Below are 13,036 nucleotides of genomic sequence, written 5' to 3' on the forward strand. Positions count from 1 at the left end.
CTTTACTGCAATGTGTTAGCAATTTTAAATTCATTTGAATTGGTCTAGCCTTTGTCGAGATATTCGGTTGTTTGAATTCTTTAAAATATGGAATATTGACTATGTACTTTTTTCTTTCCCAAAATGCATTTGGTAAACTTGAACAAATTCTTTTTCAATTTTGAATTGAATTTCTTTTACTCTTTTTGGAATTGAAGGATCTTTTAAATTTGCTTCAACTCTTTTGTAATCAATTTCTTCTTTTAGAAAACAAATTTGTTTTTGTTTTCTTTTTATTTGTTCACTTTTTAATACATTGATTTCTTAATGCTTGTGATGTAAAATTGAAGATAGGAATTCAAAAATTAGTTCTTCCTCAAATTTCTTTGTTACTATTCCCTTTTCAGTAATTGTTAAAGGGTATAGTTGAGCAATAAAAGATGTTCCAAGAATTAACTATTGACGAAGATCTTTAACTCAAAGAAAATATGTTTTGAAACAATGTTTTTTGTTACAGACATGTACTTTTGTAAGTTTGAACTTGATATTTAAACTTTTACCGTTTGCTCCCGTGAGAACCTATGTGGTTTTTTCAAAAAAAATTGTGAGAATTAAATCTTCTTGAATATAATTTTGAGTGCACCTAAATCTATTGGTGCTTTTAAAGTGATTTTGAAATCTTCTATTTTTAATGTAATTAATATATATTTTAAACTTGTAAATTTCAAAATTCACGTAATCCTCTCCCCATCACGAACAAACATGTTCTTTCGTCACGAATAATGACAACACCAAGTGGATCCTCCTTGCTATTCTCTTGGATTCTAAAGGAGTTAGAATTAGTGTGGGCTCTAACTTGTGAGAATAAGGAGTGAGGATAAGAGAATTTTGAGAATAAAGAATAGAGAGGGACGAGTAGAGAGGAATCGATGTGGAGGCTAGATAATTTAAGTTAGAGATGTGAATGTTTTTGTTCTCAATCAATGCCTCTTTTCAAATGAATGCTTACAACCTTAAAAGGATATGTATTATTGTATTTATAGCTCCTCTCATCCAAACCCCTAACCCATATTCATTCCACATTTTTCCAAAATGGTCAGTAAACTATATATTAATTAACCAATCTTCGTACGTGTATTAAATCACATTTAATACAAAATAATTGATACATACAAATATCTCATATTTACATGCAAAAATTCCTTAATTCCTTAATGTTGCAATTCCAAATGAATCTAATTCATAAGAATTTAATGTTTAAATTAATATTTTAACATTATTCAAATATATATCTTATGGATTATATATCATATTGATATATCCAAATTCAATAGATTTTATATTAATCATATTAATAAAAAAATTCCCTTAATCAATTTGAAAAATCGAATTATAGTTCTCTATAATTATTTTGTAGTGAGCTAACAGGGATCTAATTAACCTACAAATTGAAAGCTTCAATTATAAGAGATTAATTGATTTAACCCATCAACAACAAGTTGACCCTTCCCAATTGCTCATAACTACAAACCTCTGGTAATGCCCCAAGCCTAGGGTTCAAGCCAAAATTTGGAATTCGGATCCCGATATTCTCCTTCATCTTCGATAACCTGACAACGTCATTTTTAATTTTCTTGAAAGGCTTAAAAGAGTGAAAGTCGTCCCCACAAACCAACACAAGTCCTTTCAGCATGTTTTGTCTTCAATCACATGCATCCTAGGAAAATTTTCAAGTCACCCAACATAGAATTGTTCTAAGCTAAACACGTTTAACTTTAGAATTCCTATGATCGAGGCACCGAAAAGGAAGGTGCATCCTCTCCTAAACTCAGAGCCTTACACCTTTGTAGTTACATCTAACTGATCTATAAATACCATTGATTTCACAAATGAACAAATAAAATGAACAAATAACATATAGTCTGACTATAAACTAACACCTCCTGGGCCAATGAGAGATTTGAGACCACCAATTATCTATTATCCCAAGAAATGTGAAGGAAAGAATTCCATTTTGTATAGTTGTGTTCCTAGTTCTTTGCTCGTTACTCAAACAAATCTTCAAAATGATAGGCTTGTTGAGTCGAATATTGATAGCACCATAAAAGTATTATGTTTTATAGGTTAAAATGCTTGAAAATAATCATAACTTATGTATAAAATCCCTTATTTTGTAGAAAATATTCATCAAGGCAGAAGCAAAGAAGCCAAACGATGCAAAAATGAATCAATTACGAGCTAAAATGAGAAAACATCTTAATTAGAAAATTGCCCCTCAGAGTGTTGCCCTCAGCATTGCAGTGAGAAGCTCAACGCCATTTTCCTGAGAGGTCAGAAACAAGGTAGCACCAAAGCGTTACAAACTTTGGCGTACACACATCTGGGCAGCTCATTATTAAACCATATTTTCTTTGTATTTTTCCATAATTAGGAGATAGAAATCATTTTGGGATTAGGGCACACTATCACATTATAAATGTTTTTCCAAAATTCTTAAATAAAATTCTCTCAACCTTTCTTGGAAAATTTCTTTCAAGTTCATCCTTATTCTTGAAGCTGCCATAAGAGTGGTGAAGAACTAAAAGGTAGTTTTTTGGAAATGAGTTTTTAGTTTAATCTAATTTCTTTAGAATTAAGGTTTTCATTGTTGAATAGTTTCAATATTTAGTTGAATTTCAATCTTGATTTTGCATGATTTTCTTGTTATGAACGATTTCATCCATCACGAGAGCATGAATCTTTGTTTAATGTCTAAAGGTGTTCATACTAAGCATAATCTTTAAATAAAGATCGTAATTTGGTTATTCTTGAATTGATTTTAAGCATATTTTCCTTTTAATCATTTCTGGTATGATTCAAATAAATTTAATGATATATAGGCTTTCCTTGCTTTTCAAGGTGAGACCCTAAAACCTTAAACCTTCAAGTAAGCTTAAATAATATATGGAAACCGCAAATGAAAATGCATGGAAACCGTTTAGTATGAATTTGATTACAAATAATGTTCATTGAATTAGGGAAGTTAATTTCATGAACTAATTAGCTGTGGATCGATGTTAGTTGCAATTTGTGATTCATTTAATGACGTAAAGATTAACTAAAACCACCCATTCACATTTCTTATAATCGTCGAGAGAAAAACCTTCCATCTTTTCCGTCCCAATTTCATTAAAAAAAAGAAAAAAAAAAAAACATTACTTTCTTGTTCTTTAATTTTCTAGCAAAATTGTTAGAAAAACCCTCTTCTACTTTTAATTCTTGATTAAAAATATTTTCTTTAACAAAAATCCATTGGATTCAATCTTAAACTTACTATTTATTATGTTTTTATTAGTTGATCGTTCAAAATTTGGGCTTATAAATATATCTTGTCGGATGATTTGAGTGATTTTACATCTTTTAATTAATGACATCCCTCGAAACACCACATTCCCAGTAGCTATCTAGCCGATTGTCATCTATATAGATAAAAATACTATCATGATCATCATAAATAGGAGTTCACAACTCACTTCGATTTAAGATCGTCAAGTCTCTTGTGATCATCTCATTGAAATTATACTATGGTTCGGTCAAGCAACGGTGTTATACTGAGAAACCAATTATTTTGCAATTCGGTCAATGTCGATCAACAACTATTACTGTCCATTATACAATATCTTCACATGAACAATATGGTCCACATTGTTTTTAACATTTTATGTGATAATTATAAAATGAGTTGTGTCCTAGTATTGCTACGATAAAACACCCTACCTATATCCATTTACTATAGAAAGACATTCTGTCTAAATATCAAATAAAATATCTCTTATTTTATTAGATAAATAATTTGTATTATAAAAGTACAAACAACAAGATACAAGAGATTTAGGACAACTAATTCCATAACATTTGTCCCAAAGATCAGTATCTCATACCATGATTGACTTGTTGGGTTAGATTCCAAAAAAAGGGTTATGAGAATACATACATACATATATATATATATATATATATATATATATATATATATATATTTATTTATTTTTTTTTTGTATTTATTTTTTGGATTTTTTAAAATATAACAAATTGGCATAATATTTACACATATAGAATAATTTCAAAAATAGAAAAACACAACAGGCCCACAATGGAAAATACCAAAAATACCCCATTCAACATGCGATTAATTGACAACTCGTGCACATAATTCAAATTTTGTACACGATCATGTACCAAGATCTTTTATATTTGGTATATGATCTTAAACCAAATAACACTTTGAACAAAAAATAATACAAGATTTATGATTGATTGAAAACAAAGATCAAGATTTCAAAAAAAAAATAGAAAAGAAAACTTGGAAAAGAAGAGGAGACGAAAGAAGAAAAGGAAAAGAAAAATTATAGAAGAAGAAGAGAAGAAAGAAGATGAAAAGGAAGGGCAAACGTGAAATATTTAAAAAATTGGCCGACTTCATGAACTTTTTGATTTTGTTACATGGACAGTAAATATTTTGGCATTTCATTATATTTAGAGAAAGATGCACCTGGGAGAAAATTTTAGAGATCCTTCCTATTCCGAGAACTAATAGAGGGTCAAGTAAGACTACCTGGATTCCTGACAGCAACAAATCTTTCTCCATCGCCTCTGCCAAAAATTTCATTTCTCGTCAGTTCGACCAAACCCCTGGGGACCCTCGAGCAAAGCTTCTAGAAATCATATGGAAATCCAACATTCCAATGAAGATAAAATTCTTCATGTGGTGCCTGATACAAAGAAGGATAAACACTATGGAGGTTATTCAGCAAAGAATGCCAAATATTCTTCTTCAACCTAACTGGTGCGTTCTGTGCAACAAAGACAGTGAATCGGGAAATCACCTTTTCCTTCGCTGTGAAGCTGTGAAGCCCTTGTGGTCCTGGCTCCTTCGATCCCTCAACTTCGCACTTGATACCGACGACTTTGAGGCTTTGTTCTCCTTCATCCTCTCTTTAAACCGCTCCCTCCCGAAACACAAGGTCATTTTTTGTGGGCTTATAGCTATTCTTTGGGGTACTTGGTCTGAAAGAATCAACAGAATTTTTGGCACTTTTAGCTATCAAAAAACAATTGCTAATATGTGGGAAGAATGCAAAATCCTCATAGGTAATTGGTGCAGTAGGGATCCTTATTTTAAAAACTATTCAGCTGCTACAATTGCTCTAAATCTTAACGTCTTTTGTAATTAGATCTTGGGCTTTTCTCTAGCCCTTCATCAATAAAATTTCGTGTCTAGTTTGGTCTTAGGCGCAGTCCTAAGTCCCAACTAGCTGTTTCCTTTCAAAAAAAAAACATTATTTTATTACATCAAAGTTGATCTTATACAACTATTACGCTCCATATTTCATCTTTGATGTATTTTAATTTATTTTATATTTTCATGTTCATCTTCTCCTTCCTTATATATCTTCTTTTCTTGAGTATTCTGTTTATCTTAAGGTCGTTTCGATTGCATATATTGTTTTATGAGTGTAGATATCATAGATCTAAGATAATTAATGTTTCTGTTTGGATATGCAATATAAGTAACGTCTAGAAAAAATTTTTGTTCAGTTCAACAAACGGTAAAAAAAACAAAACCAAATAATTACTTAACTAAATGATTAATTAAAACTTAACATAAATTAATTTATTGTTATATTTATTGGTAGTTTAGTTAATAAAATAATACCAAATAAAGATAATTAAATTAATTACTAATAATAATTGAATTAATATAAATTAATTACAATATTTTTAAATTAAGGAAAATGGTAAAAAAATATAACATTTAACAAAATATTTGCGCTTCGTAGAAAAATCAAGTATAATAAATTTTATCATTGGGTGGTTTTGTTCTATATATGAAGTATAAATAATTTGTCAATTCTTTTCTAGTTTTTTTTTTAAATCTTTAACTAACAATAAATAATTTATGGGTCTTTTCAAAAATATAAAAAAGCGGCAAATTATTTACATTGTATAGAACAATTCCGAAAATGGAAAAAGCCCAGAGGCCCACCGTGTAAAATACCAAAAATGCCCTATCAACAATGCGTGTAATATATTTGGTAATGTGATTTGGTACACGATCGTTTAATTAATTGGGTACATGATCGTTTAGATTTGTCTACCCCAAATCTAAACCATTTTTTTCAAAATTTGGTATACGATCATTTAGAGTTGGCTATACGTTCGTTTAGATTTGGCTACACGATCCTTTAGATTTGTGGTTCCAAATCTAAAAATAAATTTCAAAATTTGGTATACGATTGTTTAGATTTCGCTACACGATCGTTTACATTTGGCTACACGATCGTTTACATTTGGCTACACGATCGTTTAAATTTGGCTACACAATCGTTTATATTTGGGGTTCCAAATCTACATTTTTTTTTTCAAAATTTGGTATAAACGATTTTTTTCAATATTCTTTATACACGATCTTTTAATTTTGGTTACCCTAATTTAAATGCCTAACCAATTTTTTCAAGATTCTTTATATACCATCTATTTAAAAAAGAAAAGAAGAAAGACTACAATAGTGAATGAAAAAAAAAAACAGAAAAAGAAGAAACATGAATAAAAAGAAAACCAAATCTAAAAAAAAAAGAAAGATGAAAGAAATCGCATGAAGAGTACAGAGGAAGAAGACAATAAAAAATTGTAGGGAGGAGAAAAAGATAGAAGAGCAAACCTGGAATATTTAAAAAAAATGGCTAAATTTATGGGTTTTGTTACTCGGGTCGTAAATATTTTTTTGTTATATCAAGGAAAGTTTCTCAATAACTTATACTAAATAGTTAAAATATGGTAGAATAGTAATGGTAAAACATATCAGTTGAAAATTATTAACTCTCACCAATATATTAACATCTAGTAATTAATTAAAATTAATAGTAATTTATAAATCGTATTAATTTATAAACTAATTAAAATATATTTTTGTTTGTTCATGTTTAGGACATAAAAATCTATTCTTTTTATAGGATATTACAAAACCCATATCATATGGGTTTTATAGTTTCCTAAAAGGTTTTAATATATGGATGAACAAAAACATGTGAAAGAAAAAGCATGCAACTTCTTATTTAAAAAATATGTGTAGCAAAAAGTGATAAAATTAAAGAGAGAAGTTACCTTAGGGTGAGATTTTATGGTTTGTGATGGGCGAGAACCCTTCGCCACGAAGTTCATTGAGTTCTTCTATTATTGTTGTTGTTGAGTTGCTTTCCCACAATGTGTGTTTGAGATGGGAGGGAAAACAGACACCCATCCCTTTCACCTTTTTAAATTTACCTTTTTGCTCTTTACATTTGTATCGTCCCATCCACCTGAGTCTTCAAACTAACTTTTCTTTTTTTGCCTTTTCCTTTTCTAATTTATACTTTATATTTGTTTATTTCCTTCTACAATATCTTCTTCATCTTTAATAATTTATGTTCATTTATTATATGTTTCTGTCCACTTATTCACTATATCCCATTTTTATTGTTATTTTAATTTATCTCTTTATTGAAATACTAATCATTTGTTAATGTAAATTCCCGTTAACCAAACTTTTCCATTGAACAAATCTGCTAAATTGTTCGTTGATAAGATTATAAACCAATATGGAACTCCAATGTCCATAGTTTCAAATCGTGACTCGCATATTACTTTCAACTTTTGGCCAACGTTGCAAGAATCATTAGAAACCAAGTTGCATTTTAGCATTGCGTTCCATCTTCAAACAGATGGTTAATATGAAAGAACCATTCAAAATGCAAGCTTGCATTCTACAATTCAAAGGAAGTTGGGGTGAACATTTGTCATTGATTGAATTTGCTTACAACAACAGCTACCATTCTAACATTAGAATGACTCCTTTTGAGGAGTTGTATCGGAAGACGTTGTAGAATCCAATTTGTTGGAAGAAGTAGGTGAGAGGAAGCTTTAAAAGCCAAAGTTAGTCTAGGCGGCGATAGAAAGCATAAAAGTGATAAGAGAAAATTTGAAAATTAGTTGCGATATGCAAAAGAGTTATGTACACCGGAGAGCCCCTCAACTTTATTGTCTTTATATAATATATGTAAAAAAAACTAATTACTTTTTAATAATTATAGACAGTTTAATGGTTATTCGGTTTGTCAACCCCCTCCCACCCAATAAATAATAATTATACACTCTTTCCCACCTATTCAACTTCATTCATTTTATTAGTTTTTTATTTTCATAAAACTTCAACTTTTTTTTGTTAGCTTTTAAGTTTTTTCAACCCGTAGCTTTCTAAAATTTTTAACTTTTTTTGCATCTTCTTCAACATCTTCTTCTTGTGAGATAAATTTTTATTTATTTTATTTTTATTTTTATTTTTAAGTTTGTTATTTTATTTATATCCATTAATTTTAATATTTAAAACCATTCTTATTTTTTGTTTTAGCTTTAAAAATTTCTTCTTCAACTTCTTCTTGGCTAGCTTCTTGTTTGACTTTATCTCCTAATATACGGGATAAACTATGTAACTTATTTTCTTCTTTTCAAGTTTGTTATTTTATTTTTATGCATTTGGTTTTCATATATATTTCAAGTCATTCTTATTTTTTATATTAGTTCATTTGTTTTATACTTATTGTATTAATTCTTGAAATAATTTATGGATCTTCAGTAAACTTGTTGGGTTGTTTAAGTTATGATATTGTTGTTATATGTCAATATCTTTTTTATTTAATTCTCATTACAATGTTATGTTATTGTAGTTTTAATTGAAAATTTAAAGGGAGAAATATTTTAAAAGAAAATTGACGAGATCATCATTCTTTTGAGGAAAAGTACTAATAGTTAAGAGAGGTCCATCACTGAAGTAAAATTAGAAGATTTATCAGCATATCCTGGTCTAAGAATTAGAATTTTTGCTTAAAATTGTAATATTCGAGAAGAAGTTCATAGAGCATATCTACAAAAAAGGATCATGCCAACCTCGAAATCATACTTTTCCGTTGAAGAAATTTGGGTACAGTCAAGAAGATTTAATCCATTTGGTTTACTGAATATCCTAATTGGTTGGAATATAGTATTTCAAAAGATGCTGCCTATTTTTTATGTTGTTATTTATTCAAACTAGAAGTTGGAGAACAATCAGGACGTGACCATTTTGTTATGAAGGATTTTCAAATTAGAAGAAAAAAAGATAGCAAACTCATGTTAGAGGATCAAATAGTGCACATAACCAAGATTGGGGCAAATGTGAAGCTCTTTTAAATCAAAAACAACAAATTGCAACATTTTTTAACAAGATGTTTGATAAAGCAAGAATTGACTATCGGATTCGATTAGGTGCAACAATTGCTTGTGCTCAATTTTTGTTACAAAGTCTTCCATTTCGTGGGCATGATGAAAATGAAGAGTCAAAAATCAAGGTAACTTTCTTGAACTCCTACGATGGTTATGCAACCATAATAAAGATATATTGAAGCCGTTTCTTTGAGAAATGGTCCTAAAAACTTAAAATAGGTTGCACTAGACATCCAAAAAAATATTGTGAATTGATTTGCAGTAGAAATTGTCAATGAAATTCTACGAGATATTGATGATAAGTTGTTTTCAATTTTGATTGACGAGTCGAAGGATATATCCTCAAAGGATCAAATGTCAATTGTGTTGAGATATGTAGACAAAGAGTATGTGATTGAACAATTTTTCGGTATTGTACATGTTACCAATACAAGTTATTTATCACTTAAAGAAGCTATTAATGGATTCTTTTCTATACATGGATTAAGCATGGTGAGTTTGGGAGGACAAGGTTATGATGGAGCAAGCGATATGCGAGGAGAATTTAATAGATTGCAAACATTAATTTTGAGAGAAAATGAATGTGCATTTTACATTCATTATTTTTCTCACCATCTTCAATTAGCTTTGTTAACAGAATGGTCCCACCTCTTTTATTTCTGCATATTATTTTACTTAACAAATTGGTTAAGATATTGGTTAAGATTCTTTCCTTAAAAGATGGCTTAAAGTAGTTAAGATCTTAACCTATATATTGGTCACGTCCTAAGGAAGAGTGTGTGCGTGAAAATTAAGAAAAAAAATACCTAGCACATAAAGTTCTTTAGAGTGGCTTCTTAGAAGAAAAAGAAGAAAATTGATAAAAGAAAACTTCCAGTCAATTGAAGTTAAAGTTGAATACATTCTTAATTAGTGCTGCAATTAAGGGGGAGTTTCGTCCCAACCCTTGATTAGTTATGAACTTTATGTTATGTCATAATTGAGTTCTGTTGAAACAGTTCTAGTACAGTACAGTAACAAAAGTGTCTAAGTGTTGTTACTTCAGTCATAACTATGTATTCAACACTAAGTGTATTTGTGATTAATACAATCTTCTATTCTGGGTAAACTGTCCCCAGATGTAGATGTATCTTCATCGAACTGGGTTACCAAATGTTGGTGTCTTATTTGATTCTTTTCTTGTTATTGTAGTCTAGAACTTTATATTCAACTATGGAAACAACTGTAATATATCACCAAATCTGTCCATATTTCAAGCTTTGATAGCTATTGCAAAAAATCATGTAGAGATCGATCGCTAGTCTTTTTCTTTTAGTTGTAAATGTGGTGAATGTTATTGGTGCATCAGGAAAATGTCGAGATATGTTAAGAGAGAAATATAGTGCCAACACTTTTAAAGCTTTGAATAATGGTGAAATGTCAAGTGGAAGAGGATTAAATCAAGAAACAATGATTAAACAACCAGGAGATACACAGTAGGGATCACACTACAACACTTTGGTCTGATGTATTTCAGTGTTCTCATCAATTTGTGAGGTACTTGAAACAATCATAGATAATGGATCAAATTTTGAACAAAAATATGAAGCAAAGGTTCTAATGAATTTAATCCAATAATTTGACTTTGTTTTCCATGTGCATCTTATGAAAGATATCTTGAGAATCACAAATGATTTATCTCAAGCGCTGCTGTTCACACGAGATTTCCGAAGAAATTTGATTCGTGGAGTTGAACTTGTGTTGATGTTGTATTTACGTTGAGTTGATGTGATGTGGTCCGATCTCTAGAATTTGATCCTCTGATTCTCTCTTGACTTGATGCTTATGCTTGATTTGAGGAAGCGAAGCACGCGATGTTCTTGAAGTTGAAGTCTTGGAAGAAATCTTTTATCTTCAAAGGAGCTTCAACCTTCAAGGGTGTTCTTGAAGTTGGAGACATGGAAGAAAGCTTGTATCTTCAAAAGAGCTCCAATCTTCGAAGGTGTTCTTGAAGTTGGAGGCTTCTATCTCTTGGGAGAATTCTCTCTAGACCTTCTGGAGTAAAAAATTTTCAACCCTCACAAATGAAGAGAACTCATCTATTTATAGAGTTCCCTGTTGGGCTTTTATGAACTTGAGTCTGTTCTGGTCCATGGACCATACCTATGGGCTCAATCACATGGATTTGGATCATATTTTATTTTAGACTAAATTGAGCTTATTTTTGGGCTCAATTGAATTTAGCCTAACTAAATAATATTTAATTGAACCAAAATAATTAATTTGACCCAATTGTCATAATAAAAACACGTGACATCATTATAATTGTCCAATTTGTCTTTAAATTTAATTTGGGACACATGCCAATTTTTAGTTAATCCCAAATATAATTATTTTAGTAAATGATGTGGCAATTTGTGATTGGTTCCAAAATTTCTTATTCAACAAATGTCCCCTTTTGAGATTTATGCACGTGTATGAGTGGGTCAATCTTGAAAAGATAAATTTAAAGTCCAAATATGAGCATTTTTTTTTATCAATTTGACATATCCAATTAATCAAACTATGAATTTAGTACATGAGTTTGATTTAAATTTGAAATAATAGTTGGGATATGACCAAATCCTTAATTTAGAAAAATTTAAGGTTTTATCCAGAATTTACTTTAATTTGAGGATAAAAATTTAAGTTTGATGATGGTTTGATTTGATTTTAATAATTTGGAATGACCAATTTTAACATAAGATACTTGAATTTTAATTTCATTTTAGAAATTAAAATATTAGAATATGTTTGAATATTTTAAAAGTGGAATCCGAGATTTTATTCCAAAATAAAATATCATAAGATAATTGGATTTTAATTTTATTTATTATTAAAAAGAAAATTAAAACCTTTCCAAATCCTATTAGGAATTGGATTTTAATTTTATTTATTATTAAAAAGGAAATTAAAACCTTTCCAAATCCTATTAGGAATTGGACTTGTTAGCCTTATAAATAGACTCATACCATGATCATTCTTTTCTCATCAAGGAGAACAAAGGTATGAAAGAAAAAAAGAAAAAAATTCTCTTCTCCTTTTTTTTTTTGTTTTTTTAATAATAATAATTTTTTTTAACTCTCCATCTTTTTTTTAGGAACTAGAGTTTTTGTCAAAAGGTAAGGATTTATTATTTTTTATTGTTTTTTTTAAATCATTTGTAGAAGTAACTCCGCCATCAACGATCCAACTTCTATCGGGGGACGATCGGGCTTTTGCCGTCAGATCCACCCCCTGGTCGGAGCGATTGGGCACATTCGTCCTTTGGATGGGTGATACTGCCGTCAGCGATCCAACTTCTATCGGGGGACGATCGGGCTTTTGCCGGCAGATCCACTCTGGTAGGAGCGATCGGGCACCATCGTCATTTGGAGAGGTGATACTGTCGTCAGCGATCCAACTTCTATCGGGGGACGATCGGGCTTTTGTCGTCAGATCCACCCCCTGGTAGGAGCGATCGGACACCATCGTCATTTGGAGAGGTGATACTGCCGTCAGCGATCCAACTTTTATCGGGGGACGATCGGGCTTTTGCCGTCAGATCCACCCCCTGGTGGGAGCGATCGGGCACCTTCGTCCTTTGGAGAGGTGGTACTGCCATCAGCGATCCAACTTCTATCGGGGGACGATCGGGCTTTTGCTGTCAGATCCATCCCCTGGTCGGAGCGATCGGGCACCTTCGTCGTTTGGAAAGGTGGAGGCAAAATTGTACCATCGACGTCTTCTTGGAGAAGCAATGGTAAAGCTGCACCGTTGTCGT

The 13,036-nt window shown here is 30.7% G+C and overlaps 1 long non-coding RNA gene across 1 annotated transcript; it reads right to left on the minus strand.

Annotated features, from left to right (window-relative positions):
* Window positions 1–4,416: 4,416 nt before the first annotated feature.
* LOC127150279 (uncharacterized) lies at window positions 4,417–4,921 on the minus strand. The gene is made up of 2 exons (XR_007822507.1): window positions 4,845–4,921; window positions 4,417–4,730 (listed from the first exon to the last, which is right to left on the minus strand). It is a non-coding gene; the product is annotated as an uncharacterized LOC127150279 (long non-coding RNA).
* Window positions 4,922–13,036: the final 8,115 nt, after the last annotated feature.

The sequence above is a fragment of the Cucumis melo genome, chromosome 7, assembly GCF_025177605.1.
Source record: "Cucumis melo cultivar AY chromosome 7, USDA_Cmelo_AY_1.0, whole genome shotgun sequence".
In the NCBI taxonomy this organism is placed as follows: domain Eukaryota; kingdom Viridiplantae; phylum Streptophyta; class Magnoliopsida; order Cucurbitales; family Cucurbitaceae; genus Cucumis; species Cucumis melo.